Source organism: Eumetopias jubatus, unplaced genomic scaffold (genome assembly GCF_037043125.1).
Source record: "Eumetopias jubatus isolate StellerSeaLion01/CBP00866 unplaced genomic scaffold, mEumJub1_p1.0 scaffold_13, whole genome shotgun sequence".
NCBI classification, from domain to species: domain Eukaryota; kingdom Metazoa; phylum Chordata; class Mammalia; order Carnivora; family Otariidae; genus Eumetopias; species Eumetopias jubatus.
The window spans coordinates 23,583,273-23,606,751 of record NW_028274819.1 but is presented as its reverse complement, the minus strand read 5'-3'; the positions used below and the strand labels follow the sequence as shown (position 1 = coordinate 23,606,751).

Here is a 23,479-nt window from a genome sequence, read left to right as displayed (position 1 = left end):
CATGGACGATGGCTCACATACATTCCAGAGGGCATAGCAGAAGGGTTTGAAAAATGCAGAGGGCGGAGTCCCACATGTATTTAGTTTAGTGGCTGGTGGCATAGGAATAAAGACCTGTTTGCTGAAGGACAGTTACTTGTAGAGTGAACATATGCCTGCTTCCATTTGTCCTTGTTGGTCCAATTTAATTCTTAATATTGTTTCCTCAACTTTCCAAAGTGGCCTTATTTGGAAGACAAAGTTCAAGATCACTCTACTTACAAATGAGTTAGGTAAATAGGAATAAAGACCTAATGGGATTTGTGCTGTATATATATATATGTGGTAGTTTTAGTGTTTCAGTTTTAGTTTCAGTTTTAGTGTTACATGAGACAACAGTACTGGTGATCTGTAGTCCTAAGAACTTCAACACCCTTGCACACAGTAAACATTTTAATATTACTTATTCTTAAATAACTAAAACTAAAACCACTATGTGGTAACATGGACTGATTTAGGGAAAAATACACAGCCAGCTAGCTAAGGCCAAATAATCCCAGACCTACTGATTTTTTAAATGCTTTTGGACCAACGGTATCACATCATACCTTGGGGTCTCACATTCCTGCCTTCCCAGTGTGAGACCTATCACATGCAGACCACTTTTTCCCTGTGTTCTGGACACAGCTACGGAAGCTGTTAGACAGTTCCCAGCTTCCTAATTCACTAACTCTGAATCAGTAGTTCTGAGTGATGTTTCCTGAACACCCAGGCTGTTTAAGATCAGTCTTTTTGGCAGGTCACACCTTTCCCCTTAGGCAAAAAATGAAATGTCCTCCACTTTTGGGCTCTCTTTCTCATCTCATGTGGCAGGGGGCTCTGTGGCGATCTGTGGCTTTTTACACAAGTCCTGGTAGAATTCTGACTCCAAGAAACGGGGATAAGAGTTGTTCTCCATCAAGCTGTAGACCCTTTTCTGGGCAGTTGTAAAGCAGCTGCTTGTAACTTCTTGTATATTTTGGGCAATCAGAGTTTTGGTTTGAAAGTCTATGTTTATCTCTTTTGGAGCTTCTTTTTCTATGAAATCAGTATATATATTCCTTGCTTTGGAGGACAGTTTTTGGGGTGACTTGGTTTTTTTGAAGTCTTCACAGGTCAGCCAGAATTCAATATTTTCTTCACAAAACTCAGATTTTAAAAAAGCCCTGAATGCAGCAAGACCATATTTACTGGCTAGCAGCTCATCAAGTGCTTCTGACCACAGTTGTGCTTCCTCAGGAAGGCTTGATGAAGGTTTGCTGTTTGCTTTTCTTGACATTTTTGGGCTTCCCAGGAGAGGATGAATTTTGCAAGAAGTAGCTCGAACAGGTCTTCCAATCTTTTAATAGGGTACGCTTCATTTTTTCCCGCTTCTCCTCGCTCTTGGGACTGGCCAAATAAGTGGTAATCAGCTCTAATTAATAGATTTCTTTTTATAATTGGTCCTGTAAGTAGTTGGTTTGCAGTGATCAAGCAGGCAGTGCCAACACCAGGGAAGAGGCGGTCCCAGCAAAAGCACATGGAGTACTGGGGTGTCTCATGTGCTGCAATAGATAATATGGGCAGATTTGGTGGGAGCATATGAGGTAGTATTACTAGGATTTAGTGAAAAGTGGACAATTAAATTAATATTAGCTTTTAAAATGATTTGTCTGTTAGATTCATTTTCAGGAAGTGTTTTCTTATTTATTCTACTTTATAAATGCTGATTATAATGGTTTGAGCAGTATCTCCCCAAACTCATGTCTACCTACAACCTTAGAATGTGGTTTTATTTGGACATTCAATCCTTACATATGCGCTTTGTTAAGAAGAGGTCTTACTGGATTTGATGGGCCCTAAACCTACCACAGGGTCTTTGTAAGAGAAACCGGCGGGGGGCGGGGGGGGGGGCGGGGATTCAGAGACAGAGACATATAGAAAAGAAAGCCATGTAAAGACATAAAGAGAGAAGAAAGCCATGTGAAGACAGAGGCAGAGATTTAGCTTGATGTTAGAAGCCAAGGAATGTAGGAATATCTGGGAGCTGCCAGAAGCCAGGAAAAGGCAAGTAAATATTTTTCCCTAGAGCCTTCAGAGGGAACATGGCCTTAGAGATGCCTTGATTTCGTACTTCCAGTCTCCAGAATTGTGAGAGAACAAATTTCTGTTGTTTGAAACCACCCAGTTTATGGTAATTTGTTATGACAGCCCTAGGAAACTAGCACAGAGACCAAGAACTATTTTTTAAAACCGGATTATTTGCATTTATATCCCTTTTTAGACATCCTTTTTGTTTCAAGGAGAAAGATAATGATCTTATTTTCATATCTTTAAAGAAATTGCCAAACTATTATTGTGAATGTCGTTTCCTTATCATTTTGCTTTTCTTCAGGAAAAATGATGTAGGCTACAAACATGGCATATGGCTAGGTGAATTCAATATATTAATTAGGTTTCTTTCAGAGGCATATTTAAAAGTAAAGAAACTAGGAGTGCCTGGGTGGCTCAGTTGGTTAAAGTGTCTGCCTTCAGCTCAGGCCCTGATCCCAGGGTCCTGGGATCGAGCCCTGTGTTGGGCTCGCTGCTTGCAGGGAGCCTGCTTCTCCCTCTCCTCCCTGATCTTGCTCTCTCTTGTTACCTCACTCTCTTAAATAAATAAATAAAATATTTAAAAGAAAACAGTAAAGAGACTTATAGTCATTAATTCTTATAGAATAGACACTACTGTGGAATTTTAGGTAAACTAAAAGCTAAATACTATAGAATAGTAATATTTTGTTACTCCACACATTAAACAGAATTATAGTATTATAAGCCAGTAAGTTTTGAAGCTCTAGTCCTAAATTAAAAGCTATTCCTTGACAGGAATAAGTGAGGATAACAGAGAGGCTTCCTTTAATTATAAGAATATTTGCTTCTAAAAATCATATCATACTCACTTATCAGGGGGTTGAGTTCTTGGGGCTATAATCAAGTACATTCAAGAGCTAAGGCAATTTAGTATGCTACGTGTCAGTCAAATCAGGAGAAAACACAGAAATTTAAAATATGCCAATGCTAGAGGTGACATAATGTAGTTGTCAAGAAAAATTAGATTCCTGATGTGTTTCAGTCCCTTTAGCATGCAACCACATGTGTCTGAATTCAAAGGATATGACAAATTACTGAGGGTGGTAAGATTAAGCAAAATGGAGAAATAATTAATGATATATGAAATGTCAGGAAAGTCACCTTGCTAAAGTACCAGCAAGTTGGGGGTTAGCTTCAAAAGTATAAGAGAGGAAACGTACCTCTACAGGGCATTCCAGTGCTTCCTTGGGTAGCAATGACTTATTGATAGGGTGTTATTAATAGGACATGGTGTGAAAATAATTCTTAGAATGTAACTAATATAACTACATTTTTTTTGGTCCCTTAACTCTATTCTGAGCTTTCTAATGTGCAGCCATGAATAGAAAACAAAAAATCTGATGGTTAAAATTGTGATTTCTTGTTAGGTAGTAAATTTCTATAGCCTGGCAAATTTATTTATGGGAATATATATTTTATAAACTGGCATATTCCTTTAAAAATTATAATTAAATTTACAACAATTATAAATAAAATTGAATAGACTCGATTCAACAATTACGAATGACCAACAAACTACAACTCATTTTGGATTGTAACAAACCCAAAATAAATATTACCCAATAATTCTATTGAAAATGTATTGGATAGTAAACCATGCGGCACAGTTAGAGGAAGAAGTGATGAAGGGAACAGGGGAACAATGGCGAAATTGAGAACTAATAAGATTCATCATATGCTCTGTATTCTCCAATTTTTTCTCCTCTAACACTCAATTAACTGGTATTTTAAGGAAGTTTTCTCACACTCTTAAGAAAAACACCGCCATATTTTTGTGTCTAGGCATCCTTTCACACTCAAAGATGCAAATGAATTGTATTCTAAATTAGAAGAAAGTCTTACAGCACTTCATCTTGGCATATGTTGATACATTAAACAAACCACATATTATTTTATAAATATCAACTTCCTCAATAGTACAACTCTACAAACTTTTTCTATGTTTTCCTTTACTTTTTATTCACTATTTAATTAATGCACCAAATATTTCTTGAGCACTCACTAAGTACATTGCATTCTTCTAGGCTGATGGAATACTAATAACGATTTCTGCCCTCTGTATCCTGGATCCCTGAGTCACTCTATGGGGAAGGCCCCATTGGAGGGCAGCCTGATCTGCCTCAGACATGACCAAGAAATAAACATTATTGTGATATTTCAGGATAGTTTACTATAACAATGTAGTATATCTTACTCTGGTTAATATAGGGATGAAAAAGAATTTGTAATTCTACAATTTTATAACCATCCAAATTTTCATTTAAATATTAGAAGGTAATAAAGATGCCCTAAGGCATACTAGATGTTTGAATGTTTGGCAAACAGGAATCTGTTTTGAAAATACTCTTGAATGAAGTTTTATTTTTTTAATTTATTTATTTTTAAAGATTTTATTTATTTGTCAGAAGGAGAGAGCACAAGCAGGGGGAGCGGCAGGCAGAGGGAGAAGCAGGCTCCCCACCGAGCAATGAGCCCGATGCAGGACTCGATCCCAGGACCCTGTGATCATGATCATAGCTGAAGGCAGACACTTAACCGACTGAGCCACCCAGATGTTCCTTCTCCTTTATTTTTTTATCTGATTAACTCAGAAAAACACTGGGACATGGTCATCAAGGACTGATTATTAAAACCAGAACAATCAGTCTTTAAATTTTTGAAATTGGAAAATGGGGGGAAAATTATCTGTTGCATGTGATTCTTGGATGGGAAAAAAAATCACTGAGTATATAGGCTATCTAAGAATTAACAAAAATAATTTAATGCTAAATAAAGGGTAGCTGAAAATATGATAATGGAGTAAGAATATGTTAAGAATATGTTGTTACCAGTGGAATCCCTGTTCCCAGGTATTTTCAGGGTCTTACTGTATCCATGCCCTTCCAGTGGCTTTGTGGTTCAGCATTTCCTTCCTCATTGACCCAATAAATTAACTTTATTTTATATTTTGTGAGTGTTCTTCCTACTTAACTATCTGTCTCCTCCTCCTTTTCCTCTTCTTCGTTATTGACATTTAAGGTATTTGAAGTATCTATTGTAGAGATGCATTTTAGTTTATTAATCTTCACTATTTTTCAAGGGTGGGAGTTTCTTTATTTCATTGATAATATAAATAATATAGATAATACCAATGCTTTTTCCTCTCATTTCTTTTTGTTTATTTTGTTCTATTGCTTTTTTCCCAGCTCCTTTATTTCAGTGCATAAGTTATTTTAAAAAAATAAATTAGAAAAACCTATTATTTCTGATCATAAGCCATTTATTTATGTCTAACTCATTTAGCTGTGTCCTATAATATATTGACATGTTTATTATCATTTAACATATGTATCATTCTATGTATTTCTTAATTTCTTTTATAATTTCCTGTATAATTAAGTTAAATCATAATTGTTGGTTTATAACACAGGTTTTTAGGTCTCTTTTGACTTACTATTTGCATTTTTTTCTATTTATACACTTTTTTAAATTTTGTCAGAGATTAATGTAAGATCTTTTAACATGTTCCATGAATATGCAAAAGGGTGCATATTATCAAGTGTAGAATTCTAAATAAAAATAAAATCTCAATGCTATATTGCTATTCAGATCTTTACGCTTCTCCAATTACTTTTCTTTTTCTTCTTTATCCACTAGTTTCTGAGAACGTTAAAAATTTCAAACGATTTCAAAGTTCTGGGGGTGCCTGGGTGGCTCAGTCAGTTAAGCCTCTGCCTTCGGCTTAGGTCATGATCTCAGGGTCCTGGGATCGAGCTGTGCATTGGACTTCCTGCTCAGCAAAGAGTCTGCTTCTCCCTCTCCCTCTGCCCCTCACCCCCACGCTTGTGCTCTCTCTCCCTCCACTTTTTCTCTCTCTCAAATGAATGAATAAAATCTTTAAAAAAAAATAAAACTATTTCAAAGTTCTTAGTCTATCTATATTTCCCTGGAGCTTTGTCTGTTGATGCTTCATATATATATATAATAATGTTATTTGCATTTCTTTTTATGATGGTTTTTTTTGTTCAGTTGTTCTTTTATTGGTTTCTATTTCATTCTTTCCTGATTTTTTTCTTTTATCTGAATGAAACAATATGACATGATACAATTAGAAACCCAACTTTGTTTCATGTTTTCCATCTTTATCCTATTTTCTAAAATTTCAGTTTTTTTCAAATTTCTGTTTATTTATCTTTTGATAAAACTGTTGAAATTTTTAAAATTAATTTGAAAGACTGTTGTTTTATACTTCATGATTTTTTTCTATATTTACGTCAGTACTAGTGTATCAAAACTCACTTTGAACATTGGTTTCTGTTTCTTTGTTTTTTGTTGTTTCCTTTGTTTTTGTCTATTAAGTTTTCTTCTGTCTTAAGAGCTATATTATTTTTCTATCAGTTACTCTCTTAATACTTGTAGTCATTTTACCCACTGATTTGTTTAATACAAACTTATATTGTACAATAATATAGTTACTAGAATATTCTCTCATTTCACCTCTAAGTATCATTCTGAAATCGTGTTAAAATTTTATTTTCTGAGTTTCTATGGACATACTTCCTTGTTTTGGAACAAGCAGTTTTTGGACAACAATACACTTTCATAAATTATTTGACTGACCTTTAATCCTATACCGTTTTTCACATCTGAATTTAATCATCTATTTTTAAAACTTCATTCAAGGGATGCCCCCTGCTTGTGCACTCATGCTCTCTCTCTCTGATAAATAAACAAACAAACTTAAAAATAAATAAAGGAGAAGTTCTAAGAAGAGAATGGGTGGATGCTGGTAAGATAATCCTCAGATGTCTGCTCTATGGCTTTTCCTTTTCTTCTATAGAAATTAAATTGGGTGAATCAGATATTATTCTTTGTATAAAAGCATTTTGAAATAGCTATATCTACAAACCTCTTATTCTCATTCTAACTCATTCCTTCTTTCAAACTGAATACCTATGAAAAGTATGTTTTCCAAAATATTTTAAATAGTGGTCTTATTTTTTCTAGTTTTCATTGTTCTACAATCATTGAACCGATGTTGCCCTCTAACCTGGGGGTTAATAAGCATAGGAACTTCCTCACCAGGATGTTTACTTAGGGTTGGTCACCCTTAGGAAATTTGTCCTGCTCCCAGAGTCCTTATGACTCTGGAATTATGCAGTTAACACTTTCAAAGATGAAACAGTGCTTTCTCTCAAATTCTCTTCAATCTCAATAGCTCTAGAAGCTCCATGGTCTCAAGTCCAAAAAAGGTATGACACTCAGAAGCTTCAGTCTCTTTGGTATGGCCCGTGACCTCATCAGCCTCAGAAATGAAGCAAAATGAATGAAATGACAACAAAATTTAAACATAAGATCAATTCAAATCCAAACTCAGATTTACACAATAATTTGTTGGATTGGTGTATTTCTGAAACTGAATGCTCACTTTATTTATCGTTATTCAACATGAGAATTCTAAAGAGAACTGTAACACACTTATCAAATGAGAGAGCAATCATGAAAAAATTACAAAAAGTCCAATAATAATTTTTCAAAAATTATGTCTTTCTCTAAGCAAATTTGCTTTATAGTATTGATTATGCAAAACTAAATTTTAAAACACAAAAATTTTTTGGAAAACACAACTTGATTATGTAGAACTAAGTTTCAAACAAAAACTTTTAAAAAAATGAAAACGAAATCCTGCTTTTATCTCAATCAACAAACTGAAATATCTTAAAAGCAGCTAGACATAGATGGGAGGCTATGATGTCTCACAGTGAACTGAAAGCTGTGGTGGATTTTCCTCCCAGTCTGCCCAGTTTAGGTAGCTTCCTTTCATTCCCCCAGTCTTGATTCATGGTCCTTCAGAATCCAATGCTCTTACAGGGTAAGAAAAATCCTTCTAAAAGAAAAAAAAAAGTGAACATTTTTTAGAATCTATGTGGCTATGCTTCTAAAATATATATTATTAAAATATGCTAGAAAGAGTGGAAGAGTAAAATACATCCTAGAGAAGTAGTAAGAATGAAAAAAAAAAACCCACATTTCACACATCTCTTTTGTCTCTGTAGAGGAAAAATTTACCATTCACATTTGCTTTATCTCCAGGTTTGTCACAATTTCATTTCTGTGCTTGTTTTCCCAAACTATAATGAGGACCCATAGTACCAGCCCCTCCCACCCTGTTTAAAACAAACACATGTGATAATTGTCTTTCTCTGCTTATTTCACTTAGCATAATCCCCTCCAGTTCCATCCATGTCAATGCAAATGGTGGGTATTCATCCTTTCTGATGGCTAATATTCCAGTGTATACATGGACCACATCTTCTTCATCCATTCATCTGTTGAAGGGCATCTCAGCTCCTTCCATAGTTTGGCTATTGTGGACATTGCTGCTATGAACATTGGGGTAAAATTCACTACATCTGTATCTTTGGGGTAAATACCTAATAGTGTAATTGCTGGGTCATAGGGTAGCTCTCTTTTAAAAGACAATTATCATATGGTTTCACTCATATGTGGAACATAAGGAATAAATAGCGTGGAGGACCACAGGGAAGGGAGGGAAAACTGAAGGGGGAGACATCAGAGAGGAAGACAAACCGTGAGAGACTCTGGACCCTGGGAAACAAACTGAGAGTTTCAGGGGGGGAGGGGGAGGGGGTAGCCGGGTGATGGGTATTGAGGAGGGAACGTGCTGTGATGAGTACTGGGTGTTATACTTAATAAATCATTGAACACTACATCAAAAACTATGTACTATACAGTGGCTACCTGAACATAATAAAGAAAAAAAAAAAACACACATGAACACACCCAGAGACAACTAGGAATTTATTTACCATATCAGCATCTGCAAACACACTGGCCAGTTACAGATATCCCAGACTGTCAGAGTTGACAAGCGAGCTCTGTAGTTAGGGCTGAGGGATGGGCTGCAGGTGGGGGCAATACTAAAAAGGGAATAACATGTGGGTCACTATAAAGCTTACAGATAGGGGTTTTGCCTATTTCCTTCACAGGAACAATCACTATGTGTTCTTCATTTATCAACTTAATGGCTCATTGTGCCACCATCCCACTAGAAATGTTTAAGCTCCAGGAGGATGAGGACCACAGTGCTTCCTGCACGGCCGTGGTCCCAAAGGAAGGCAGTCAGTAAATCATCTTTGAACTCACGTCTCTCAGTATATCTCTCATAAGATGCCCTCATTCCCACAGTTTCTTTTAGTTTCTCTTAAATGCCATTTTTAATATAATGTATAGGACAGTTTTATAGTTTTACGGAATTATCATGAAGGTAGTACAGAGAGTTTGTGCATACCCCACCCCCAGTTTCTTCTATTATTATCTGGCACTAATATGGTCCAACTGTCACAATTGATGGACCAATATTGATACATTGTTATCAATTTAAGTCACTATTCTATTAAAATTTCCTCAGTTTCCCCCTCATGTCCTTTTTCTGTTCTCAGGATCCCATCCAGGGTAATACTGTATTAATAGTCATACCTACCAAGACTCCTCTTGGCTGACACATTTTGTCAGAATTTCCATGAGATTTTTGAGGAATACTGCTCAGATATTTTAGTTTGATGTTTTTGTCATGGTTAGTCTGAGACTATGGGATTTTGGGGAGGAAGACCACAGAGGTAAGTGCCATATTCTTCACATCACATCAGGAGTGCATACTATCAGTATAACATATGGGTGCAGATTTAAACCCGATCCCCTGGGTTAAGTTAGTGTTACTCATGTTTTTCCACTGTAGGTTATCTCTATTTTTTTCCCCTTCTCTCTCCGTACTGTAATCTTTAGAAGGAGGTCACTACACACAGTCTGCCCTTAAATAATGGAGAGTTATGCTTCACTTCCTTAAAAGCAAAGTATTGATATAAATTATTCAGAATTCTTCTGCATCAGATATTCATCGTTACTTATTTATATATCTAATCATTTATACCTACCACTATGAACTAATGGAATTTTTTTCACTTTGGGTTTACATGCCAATCATATATTTTTTTTCTTCCTGTCTCTGGAACTTTATATAGCCTCTTGCTTTTGCCTAAATATCCTGCCCACCCTCCCCAATAAACATATATTTCTGAATTCTCTGATTTTGTCTTTCATCTCCTCAGAGAGATACTGTCTTGATCATAGGATTGCTAAAGAGGCTAAGCTTCAAAATGAATTTGAATTTCAAAATTTTAGAGTCAAAACTGTTATTTGAGCCATATTGCACTAAGATATGTAGACCTGAAAAAAGTTTGGACCTTTTAGACTAACTGATATATAGGGCAACGGATAAATTCACAAAAGGCTAAGGGAGTCACATATAACTTAAGCAAATGTATACTTTTCCTAAAACAATTATATTAACTAAATGAGCAATATAATTTGTGATTTTGAAATGCTCTGATATGTATATAGGCATTCCTAGGATAATAAATAAAATATTATAATTAATAATTGTTTATATCGAGATAAATACTTTGGATACTTAAATGAGACCTTTAGTCTGGGGCCATATAAATATTCTCCAAACTTACTTTACTTTTCTTACTGAAAAAAAAAAAATCCCGCCTTATATTGAATTCTTAGTATCATTTTAACCAGCAACAGTCTCTGGATCTGCTATCATTTTTAGAAGCCCATTGTTGGCTTCTTTTTGTGCTCTAAATAAGGTGTGATTAACATCCTTATACCTACATTTTATGCAAAGCTTATACCTTTGTTTCAGAATTTCTTAAAAATGCAATTTCTTGGACAAAAGTTTATTTATACTTATGTTCACCATTGCCAAATTTTCAACCAGAAGTTTTCATTCCTATCCACATTGTTGATAATGTCCTCCACATTGAATTATAATACTTATCTGAACTCTTCAAAGTAAACACATTTTGGGGGTTTCATTCCAGCTTACAATGCCCTCCTTCCCTATTTTCTTACCATGACTGGTCTCCTGTCAGGTATGATGGTACAGTTAACTAAACCCAGTATTGACACTGGGCACAAGCTGGGCAAATGAAATTATCAATCTTGGATATTTGTAATTAGGATGAGGAATTTCTAATTTAATTTGGTATAGTTTCTTGAGGAAAGATGGGTAGCCTTCTTTTACCTGCTGTGTATAAGAAGAGCAAGGCATGCTCATGTTCTGGAAGAAACACTGGGAGAACTGCAGAGAGAAATAGGTAGAGTCAAAGGTTGAAGAGTATAGCCAACTTTTCAGTTTTCATTTTTAATCCCCTGCTGAAGTTCTATTGCCCTCCTATTGTTAAACACTAGGTATCAGCCTCTAACTCCTTAAAATAAATTCCTCTTTTCTGTTTCCTTGTCATCAAGTTGGTTTGGATACTTGCATCCAGAGAATCCCATTGAACATAGACAACTAGTTCCTGCTAGACCTGGACTGAATTTGTAGATTCAAAACCCTTATAAACAGCCCAAGCCATCTTGGCTTATGTTTAAAATTCTGCCTTCTGAATATTATTATGTACTCTTATGGGTATTTTAAGACATGATTTTTGATCCTGGATGAAGAGCTATTTCTATTTCTGATTCTCTTTAGTTGCACTCTCCAGTTGACCTTGCCTTTCTCTTAATGGCTCCTTCCCCAAGCATGTGTGTCTAAAATACAGTAGACATGAAAAGAAATCTCATTTTCACATGACTGGCAAAAACAAAGCTTTATGTAAATGTAGTTGCATTTTCATAATAGTAAAGTGCTGTAAGAAGTAGGGTTATTTTTAGGAAAAGAAAAAATAAATGGAGAAAAGAAAAGATAAATGAGAGAATTCCTGAAAGAAAGCAAGCTATGGGAATTAGCCTTTCCCATCAAAGGATTTTAAGTCCTTGACTTTCATGATGTTCTTTTAATTTACACTTTTTTTCTTTTTTTTTGTAAATTGAGTCTCTCTTATTGAGTTAAAAATTGAGAAAGAACTGATTAATTTGTTGGTGGGTAAACATATGACATTGGAAAGAATAAAATAGTATTTATTTGATAATTTACATTTTTCTATAATCAGTTTCATATTCCCAAAAAAGAATACAACTATCTATGATAATATTGAAAAGCAAAAAAAATACCTATTTAGTAACTTAGATGTCATTAGAAGACAATCATCCATGTTTATTTAAAATGCTCTTTATATATTTACACAATACTTTGAATTCATTAGAGAAATTAAATGATTTAATAAAACTAGTGGGTCAGTTTGAGTAAATGACAAGAATTTCTTATTCAAACATATGGTATCAGTTGTCCAAGATTCTCAACCAATTTTGGAAGTTTTCAATATGGGTAGGCTATATAGTTAAATTAATATGGAAATAAAAATTAAATGACTTGTGGTTTACTTGAAATGTTCTAGCCAAATTGATCCCATGACATAGACCTTAAATCTTGTTCCATTCCTTTCCAAATATAAGTGCTTATTCAGTCATTTATCCACTGAATAACTGCTTATTGAACATTTCATGCAAAGCACTGTGCTGGTCAATTTAAGGGGCAAAAATTCTGAAATCCACTTATTTGGATGCATGTTTATAAACAGTTATAATGCAGAAAAGAAACTAAGAGTGTCCTAAGGAATCTGCAGATACACAGTTTTAAGAAGTAAGAGGAAGAATGACAGAGTTGAGAGAAGACGGAGGCAAGTTTAGAGATAGCCTTAAAAGTATGAATGAGATTTACAGGTAGATATATGTTAAGACAGGAATTCCTGGGAGAATCAATGCATGCAATTCAAGGATGACCCCAAGAGCATTCTGTGACTAGTTCATATAGTGATTACAAAGGATGCAAGAAGGAAAAAAATAATGCATTTAAACAGGGAATCTTTCATCCTAAGAACATTCCTCAATTTATGACTCAAGTTTGAATAAATGTTTTAGACTAAGGGTTGATAAAGTATGGCCCAATCAAATCTGCCCTGCTGCCTGCTTTTGTAAATAAAGTTTTATTGGAACACAATGCTGTCGATTAATTTACATATTGTTCATGGCTTGTTTGGCACTATAATGCCAAAGTTGAATGGTTGTGACAGACAAAATGGCCTGCAAGACTTAAAATATTTATAAACTGGCCTTTTACAGGGACACCTGGGTGGCTCAGTCAGTTAAATGTCTGCCTTTGGCTCAGGTCAGGATCCCAGGGTCCTGGGATCGAGTCCCAAATCATGATCCTTGCTCAGCAGGGAGTCTGCTTCTCCCTTTCCCTCTGCCTGCTGCTCCCCCTGCTTGTGCTCTCTCTCTCTCTCTCTCTCTCTGACAAATAAATAAATAAAATCTTAAATAAAATAAAATAATAAATTGGCCTTTTAAAGAAAAAGGTTGCTGAACACCATCCTGGATTTCTGTGCAAATATTAATGAGGGGCTTGGTATTAGTTGGCAAAATAGCTACATGGTATGCTAAAGTTATGGCGTATTGTATTCACTATAATAGTATCATAGGTCCCTTGGCAAATTTCTTACTTTTTCAGCACCAAATGCAAAGGATGATTTAGAAGAAGAATCACATAATTGTATTCTAATGCATTCTCAGTCATATTTGAAGTCTGAAAAGATGTCTTTTCACACACACACACATATATATACACACATACAAATGTATTTATCTGTATTTACTTGATTCTACCTTTGAAATAGACAATTTTTTTGGATCCTTAAAATGCCTAACATCAGTTCTGACATATTTTATATTTTATAGATATTTATATTTGTGTGTATTTTATATTTTTAAACCATATATGACACATTTCTTTATTATTAAGTGAAAGAGGTGATGTATAGACATAGTGTGTACTTATATTTCTTTTTTTTTAAGATTTTATTTATTTGACAGAGAGAGACACAGCAGGAGAGGGAACACAAGCAGGGGGAGTGGGAGAGGGAGAAGCAGTCTCCCCATTGAGCAGGGAGCCTGATGTGGGGCTCGATCCCAGGACCCTGGGATCATGACCCTAGCCGAAGGCAGACACTTAACTGAATCACCCAGGCGCCCCGTACTTATATTTCTTAATCTATTTAAAGACAATTCAAAGAAATTTAACACATATATACTACTCTTGTCTTTTAATTTTTATACTAGCTTTATAAGTGATTAATCCATTACCTTTACTATATATTTATCTTTCTAGTGAGATTTTTTCTTTCATATGTCTTGTTACCAATAAATTCTCTTTTGTTTCAACTTAAAGAAGTCTCTTCAACATTTCTTTTTAGGCCTGTTTAGTGGTGATGAACTCCTTTAGCTTTTGCTTGTCTGGAAAACTTTTTATTGTTCCTTCAATTCTGAATGATAATTTTGATGGGTAGAATATTCTTGTTGGGATTTTTTTTTCTTTAATCACTTCGAATATATTGTGCCATTCTCTCTGGCCTGCAAAATTTCTCCTGAAAAATATTCTAGTTGTCTTATGGGGGTTCCATTATATGTAACAAAAGCTTGTTTTTCTCTTGTTGCTTTTAATATTCTCTCTTTGTCATTAACTTTTGACATTTTCATTATAATGTATTTGGATGTGGGTCTTTTTGGGTTCATCTTATTTGGAACTATCTGAACTTCCTGGGTCTGAAGATCTGTTTTCTGCTTCAGGGAAGTTTTCAGCCATTATTTCTTCAAACAAGATTTCTGCTCTTTTCTCTTTCTCTTCTCCTTCTGAGAGTCCTATGATGCAAATGTTAGTGTATTTGATATTGTCCTTTACCTCCCTTAAGCTCTTCACTTTCTTTCATTCTCTTTTTTTGTTTTTTGTTTTTTTGTTTTTGTTTTTTGGGGTGAATTCCACTGCTCTGGGTGAGTTCCAGTGCTGTGGCTTCAGGCTGACTGATCCTTTCTTGTGTAAGTCTGATGTTGACCCCCTCTAGTGTATTTTTCAGTTTAGTTATATTCTTCAGCTCTGACTTCTGTTTGGTACTTTCTTATATTTTCCATCTCTGTGTTGTTTTCACTGTGATCATCCATTCTTTTCCTCAGTTCAATGAGTATCTTTCTAACTTTGAAATCTTTATCAGGTAAATTATTTATTTCTGTTTCATTAAGCTCTTTTTCTGAGGTTTTATCTTTTTTTTTTTTCTTCTTGGAATATATTCCTCTGTTTCTGCATTTTGTTTGACTTTTTATGTTGGTCTCCATACAATAGATGAAACAACCATCTCTCCCAGTTTGTGTGGGAGGTGAACCTTGTTATTCAACCCAGCACCAACTCTTTGCTTTCTCTCAAACATTTGTGCTTATCCAAGCGGCCTCTTATATTTGTAATGGTTCCCAATAATTGAGAGTGTGCCAAGACCTGTCAATGTCCCTAAGGGGAGGATCTCAGCACCTAGATTCAAGCTTTTTGGATGCCAGACCCTCAGGCAACAGCTTTTAAAAGTATGCTAATATATACAGTCCCATGAGACCGCAAGCATATGCTCTGCTGGCCAGGTGATCTGGTGGTATCCTCTGGGCAGCAGTTACAAAAATTGGGCCTCATTCCCATGAAAACTGAGCTTCTGGGTCTCTTGCTTCTTGCTCTTTCCTAGAAGGTGGCAGCTGCTTATGAGATCTTCATCTGTTGGTTATGGGTCTATGGGACACATGAGCATACGTCCCATTGGCTGCCAGAGCCAGATGATGTAGATGTGTTCCTTGGGTGGCAGCCACAAAGATTGTGGCACCAGACACATGTCAAAGCTCCCTTCTGGGAGATACTGGTGCTCTGAAGCAAAGCAAAGGGAGAACACAACGAGTGTGAAAATGGCAAACATCAAAGAATTAATACCAATCCTTCTCAATTCTTCCAAAAAATAGAAGAGGAGGGAACTCTTCTAAACTCATTCTATGAGGCCAGTGTTACCCTGATACCAAAACAAGACAAGGGTACTACAAGAAAAGAAAACCAGAGGCCAATATCCCTGATGAACATAGATACAAAAATGCTGAACAAAATTTTAGTAAACTGAACTCAACAATACATTAAAAGTATCATACACCATCATCTAGTGGGATTTATTCCAAGGATGCAAGGGTAATTCAACATCTATATATCAGTGTGATATACCACATTAACAAAATGAAGAATAAAAATCATATGATCATCTCAATAAATGCAGAAAAAAGCATTTGACAAAATTCGACATCCATTTATAATAAAAACTCTCAACAAAGTGGGTATAGAGGGAACTTACCTCAACATAATATATTAGAAGTCCATAGCTAACATCATACTTAATAGTAAAAAGCTGAAAGCCTTTCATCTAAGATCAGGAACACAACAAGGATGCCACTGTTACTACTTTTATTCAACCTAGGATTGGAAGTCCTAGGAAAGAAAAAAAGCATCCAAATTCAAAAGGAAGAAATAAAACTGTCACTCATTGTCAATGACATGATATTATATATAGAAAACCCTAAAGGCACCATCAAAAAAAAACCAAAAAAAAATGAAAACTATTGGAACTAATAAATTCAGTAAAATTGCAGGATACAAAAGCAATATGCAAAATCTGTTGCATTTCTATATACCAATAACAAACCACCTGCAAAAGAAATAAAACAATTCCATATATAATTGCATCCAAAAGGATAAAATACCTAAGAATAAACTTAACCAAGATGGTGAAAGACCTGCATATTGAAAACTATAAGAGTCTAATGAAAGAGATTGAAAATACAAATAAATAGCAAGATATTCTGTGCTCATGAATAGGAATGATCAATATTATTAAAATACCCATAGTACCCAAGGCAATTTATAGATTCAGTGCAGTTCCTATCAGAATTCCAAAGGCATTTTTGCAAAGCAATAGATACATCCTAAAATTTGTATGGCACCACACACACACACACACACACACACACACACACACACACACAACTTAAATAGCCAAAGCAATCTTGTGAAAGAACAAAACTGGAGATACAATGCTCCCTGATTTTAAACTATATTGCAAAGCAATAGTAATTAAAACAGTATAGCATTATTATAAAAAGAAAGACATATTATAAAAAGAAAGACATAGGTCAATAGAACAGAATAGAGAGCCTAGAAATAAAGACATGCATATATGGTTAACTAATTTATGACAAAGGAGCCAAGAATATACAATGGGGGCAGGACTGGCTCTTCAATAAAACTGGACCACTCTCTTACACCATACACAAAAATTAACTCAAAGTAAATTAAAGACTTGAATGTAAGACTTGAAAACATAAAACTACAAGAAAATATAGGCAGTAATCTCCTTGACATAGGTTTTGGAGATGATTTTTTGAATCTGACACCACAAGCAAAAGAAACAAAAGCAAAAATAACTGGGACTACATCATACTAAAACATTTCTGCACAGTGAAGGAAGCTATCAACAAAATGAAAAGACAACCTACTGAATGAGAAGAAATATTTGCAAATCACATATCTGAATAGGGGCTAATATCCAAAATATATGCAGAACTCATCCAATTCAATAGCAAAAAAAAAAAAAATCAATCTGATTTAAAAATGAACAGAAAATCTGAATAGACTTTTATCCAAAGAAGTTGTACGGATGGCCAACAGGTATATGAAAATATATTCTACATCATTACTCATCAGGGAAATGAAAGTCTAAACCACAGTGAGCTATTACCTCATACTAGTCAGAATGACTGTTATCAAAAAGACAAAAAATAGTGAAGATGTGGAGAAAAGGTAACCCTTGTGCACTGTAGGTGGGAATGTAAATTGGTGCAGCCACTGTGGAAAAACTGCAGAGGCTCTTCAGAAAGTTTTAAAAAATACAACTATGTTATGATCCAGCAATTCTCCTTCTGGGTACTTATCTAAAGAAAACGAAAACACTGATTTAAAAAGATATATGCACTACTGTGTTTATTGCAGTGTTATTTACATAGCCAAGTTATGGAAACAATCTAAGTGTTCATCAGTGGATAAGTGGATAAAGCTGTGGTGTATGCATGCACACAGGCGCATGCATGCACGCGCGCACACACACACACACACACACACACAGGAATTTTATTTAAGAAATCTTGCCACTTGCAACAAAATGGATGGACCTTGAGAATATTATGCTAAGTGAAATCAGTCAGACATAAAGACAAATACCATATGATCTCTCTTCTATGTAGAATCCAAAACAAGCAGGTTCATAGATACAGAGAACAGATTGGAGGTTGCTAGAGGTGGGGGTGGAGTGTGGGAGAAATGTTAAAGAGTTATTAAAAAGAAAAAATATGTACATATAATGGAAAAAAGATTGTAAATAATCTTATTAAGAAATGTAAATATCTTAAAATTATGACTGACATTTTATTAAGAAATGAAAAAAAATTTGAATAAATGATGACTGAACAATATTTATGGATGGAAAGTTTCAGCCATATAAAGAGGTAAACAATTCTAAAGCCAGCTATGACTTACTTTATAGAACTTGACAACACATTTCTCAAGTTCATCTGAAAAAAATAAATGATATGAATACCCAAAGAAACTTGCAGAAAAATAAGGAGATTCTTCTTCAACAGGTAAGAAAACACACTAATGATTAAAAAAATTTAAATCTAAAAGATCTATAACCTTTTTATTTTCTAAATGTATCAGAAGCTAAAATATATTTCATAATTAAAAAAATAATAAGGGAATTAATGAGTAATTTAGAGAAAAGATGGAATCTAGAAAATAGAAATAAAAGATCTTGGAATGAATAAATACTAATAGATATATCAATACTGACACTAGGGAATAGGAATAGTAGCCAAAAACCCTTTATGAAGTGGGTTATCAAATATGTAATATTAATTTTTTGCATGGCTTTGCAAAAAAAAATCATGAAAAGTCTTCTGTAAAATATGCCATAAGGACCCATACAAATAAGCCACAAGGACAGAAGCCTGAAGACCTGAGGAATAGACAGTGTCTCAGCCATGTTTCAGTACAGAAAATTGAAACCAGTGCAGATATTTCTAGCAGAAAGGAATTTGAGAGGTATTTTCAAAATTTTTGGAATAGCTAGGGAAGTGAGAATCAAGGAGCCACAATAGTATTCTTGCCTAGAGAGTGGCCAGGATTCAAATTTTGCTCTCCTAGAAACCTTGCTGTTAATGTCCCAAGTGCTACACATCCATGAAGCTGGTGAGTAAACAACAGAATGTGGAAAGTGGGCCACTGCCAACATCCACACGCACTGGAGGCCACTAGTCTGGTTCCCCAGCAGGAAGGTGGCATCAACCTCCATGTCCATCTTTTAGAACTCGTGCTTTCTAACTAAATGGAACAACCGAATTCACTTTAAGGGACTAGGGAAAAATGCAGATTTTTATCTTCCCAACCACTCTGAACAGGAGAGTAAAATAGAGATTGAAAAAGCCTTTGTAAGCATGTAAGACTAAGAAGTTGCTGAAGAAGAAATATGAATGGTACATTCTTATGAGAAAAAAATGTTTAATTTTACTTCTCATTAAAGAAATATAAATTAAAGCCAAAATAAAAATAATTTTCACCTAATATTTAACACTGAATTCTGAGAAGAGTCCAGTGAGATGAGAATTCCCATGCACTACAAAAGAAGAGTAAATCAATAACAACGTATTGGATGGCAATTTGGCAGTAGGTATCTAGAGCCTTAAAAATGACTTCTTCCTTTAATAGAGCAATCTACTTCTAGAAATCTAGCTCAGGAAATAATGTGGTCTCCACCTTATGATCAGGAATACTGGTTGTGGGAGCTTTTTTTTTTTAAAGTATGAAAAATAAGAAAATAACTAGTGCCCAACAAAAAGGGAATAGTTAAATAAGCTATATTACTTCTATATAATCGCTTATAATAAATCTTTGTAATGACACTGGAAAATGTTCATGCTAAGTTAAATCAAATGGGGCACAAAAATATAAAATATGGAGCTGTTTATTGACAAAGAAAGAATAATATTATTGTCTGCTTCTGTTCTCTAACACTTTTTATTGACTTTTTATAAATGTCAGTATCAAAAAATAATGTTTTTTTAACTCATCAATGTGCCTACCATTGTTCATAGCATGGAGATATATCTTATTTTATTTAAACATCGATAGGTTAATATATTGAGGAAAAGGAAAGTTTTGTGTACCAATAAAATCATTAATTGGATCTAAAGCAAAGCATTTATTTAATAGGGATATGAACAGAAACATGATAAAAAAGCTAGTTCATAATCAGCATAGACTTTGTTAATTCTTGTCTTTTTCTCAGGTATTGGTGTTTGCAAATTCTACAGGTTACTGTAATAGTAAATTGTTACTTGCTTTTTCATTAAATCACTAGGTTCAATGACCATTTTAGAAAAAGCTGTATGATAGTATTTTAATTTTATTTATGGACTTTTCCAGAAAGCTTAGACTTTCCTTATTTTTTCTTCCCCAGCTTTATTGAGGTATAATTGATAAATAAAATTATAAGATACGTTTAAAGTGTATGGTGTGATAATATGATTTGATACACAGTAAAAGGATTCCCTTCCACCCCTCATTGAGTTAACATGTCTTCACCTATTTACATTTATTTATTTATTTGTTTATTTATTGGTGAGAACATTTTTCTATTTAGACTTTTCTAGCTACTTTTTGTAAACCTGATTTTTTTTTTCCCCAGATAGAATGCTAGTGGTATGCTAGGGTCATGTGGCTGACATCATTTGGGGGTAACATACTGCTGTTCTATCAGCAACTTACACATAAAGCTTAAATTAGATTTCCCTGTCCACGAAGTGATGAGCAGAAAGACAAACCACCAATTCAGCGTTGTGTTTGCATGCTCATATCTGAAAGGAATATAAATGAAGCAAATAATTAAATGACTACAAAAAGAATCGAATAAAAGCTCCTTTCTTCTTCTGACATTAAAATCATTGTAAAAAAAACCAGCATTCTGAAATTTCTGTTTGCAGCTTTGTGAAGAGGGTTTGGGGCCTTTTCAGGCTTCCAGCTTAGAGAAGATAAGCAAAAGCAAACAAGCAAACAAGATAAATAAATCAAAATAAACAAATGAAAAACTCCTGAGTAAATCATGAGACTCCAAGTTGGGTAAAGTCTTTTTTCTCCCAAAGGAATCTTTACTTCCCACGTGTATTTTATAAATGAAATTTAAAGATTTCTGGCCGTTGAAATATAAGGAGCAAGAGCATTTCATCTTTTAATCCCAGCACTCGAAAGACTCTTGCATGTACCAGACATCAAACACACATTTATGGGCTTAATGAATAAATTATTGTTCTGAATCAAGGAATGATGAATGAATGATGGCTGTGTTTTCTTATGAAGATGCAAAATGTGGATGCATGTGTCAAAGCAAACACTACATTGGACAAAGTTAAATAGGCAAGGTAGGCTTTATTCAAGAATATTGCAATAACGGAAAGGGTTCAGAACTCAGTCTGCCTCAGTTCCATTGAAACAAAAGGTGAGAGACTTGTTTTCTCTCCCCTCTCTCCCTCTCTCTCTTTCTCTCTGTCTGTCTTTCTCTGTCTTCTCTCTCCCTCTGTCTCCCCCCCCCCCCCTTGGCACTAGGGTGAGCTAGTATAAAGAATAGGGGAGGTTAACTAGTGGAATGTGTCTACCACATTGAATTTTTCCTGAGTTTGCAAATGATTTTCTCTATGAGTAGGTGGCTTGCTCTCTCACAGAAATTAGGCTCCTACTTTCTTAACAGAGATGTGTGATACAGGTTCTAATCTTCCTTGCTGATTACATTTCAAAGGAATTGCTCCCAAATTCTTGATAAAGACAGTCCTGGGTCACAGTACTGGCAAGATAATTTTTAAAAATCTGCATATACCTCAAAGGGGGAGAGAAAGAATTTACCAGTTTTCTAAAGTAAATGCTATACAAAAAGGGAAGATTTTTGGTCGGGAAGAAGACTGTCTAAAGTTTAGTCAAGCTGAGGAGAATGTTAAGGGTTTCTTTGTCACATGCATCTTCTTAATTTGATAGAAATTGATTACAAGGGAATCCCAGAATGGGAGACTTGTGAGCCTGCCCTTCTGGCTTACACCCTAGGTATGACACAACTAATTGTTAGTGTTAACTACGTGGATTCCATGAACCACCCTATGGCCAGAAGAGATATGAGACAATCATTAAGGAAGTCAGCACCTACGTTAAGAAAATTGGCTACAACCCTGACACAGTAGCATTTGTGCCATGTTCTGGTTGGAATGGTGACACATGCTAGAGCCAAGTGCTAACGTAACCTTGGTTCGAGGGATGGAAAGTCACCCATAAAGATGGCAAAGCCAGTGCAACCACGCTGCTTGAAGCTCTGGATTGCATTCTGTTGCCAACTGGTCCAACTGACAAGCCCTTGTGTCTGCCCCTCTAAGACATCTACAGAATGGGTGGTATTGATACTGTCCCTGTGGGCCATGTAGAGACTGGTATTCTTAAACCCAGCATGGTGGTCATGTTTTCTCCAGTGTTACAACTGAAGTAAAGTCTATTGAAATACACCATGACATCTTGAGGGAGGCTCTTCCTAGGGACAGTGTGGGCTTCAATGTCAAGAATGTATCTGTCAAAGATGTTCGTTGTGACAGTGTGGCTGGTGACAGCAAAAATGACCCACCAATGGAAGCAGATGGTTTCATGCCTCAGGTGATTATCCTGAATCATCCAGGCCAAATCAGTGCTGGATAGGCACCTGTGCTAAATTGCACACAGCTCACATTGCTTGCAAGTGTGCTGAGCTGAAGGAGAAGATTGATCATTGCTCTGGAAACAAGCTGGAAGATGGCCCCAAGTTCTTGAACTCTGGTGATGCTGCCATCATTGGTATGGGTCCGGGAAAGCCTATGCATGTTGAGAGTTTCTCTGACTATCCTCCTCTGGGCCGTTTTGCCATTTCTGACGTGAGCCAGACGGTTGCTGTGGGTGTCGTCAAAGCAGCAGACAAGAAGTCAGCTGGAGCTGGCAAGGTCACCCAAGTCTGCCCAGAAAGCTCAGGGGGCTAAATGAATATTATGCCCAATGGCTGCCACCCCAGCCTTAATCAGTAGTGGAAGTACAGTCTCAGAACTGTTTGTGTCAATTAACCATTTAAGTTTAATAGTACACGACTGGTTAATGTTAACAGTGCATCATAAAACCTTCAGAAGGAAAGGAGAATGTTCTGTGGGCCATTTGGGTTTTTTTGTGTGTGTATATGGTGGTTTTAAGTTATTAGTTTTCAAAATCAGTACTTTTTAATGGAAACAATTTGGCCAAAAATCTGTTACAGAATTTTGAGACCCATTAAAACAAAAGTTTAATGAGAAAAAAATATATAACTATTAACAAATCACTTATGTATTATTTAATAGAAAAAGAAGCTTTGTGCGTGAAGTATTTCTGTCTTTAATCAGCTGGTATTAAATACTA

General features: G+C 35.2%; 2 pseudogenes; one reads left to right on the top strand and one right to left on the bottom strand.

Moving 5' to 3' along the window:
• Positions 1–790: 790 nt before the first annotated feature.
• Positions 791–19,334, bottom strand: LOC114215166 (regulator of G protein signaling 2-like; annotated as a pseudogene).
• Positions 19,335–22,035: 2,701 nt separating this feature from the next.
• Positions 22,036–23,077, top strand: LOC114215167 (elongation factor 1-alpha 1 pseudogene; annotated as a pseudogene).
• The last annotated feature ends 402 nt before the right edge of the window (positions 23,078–23,479 follow it).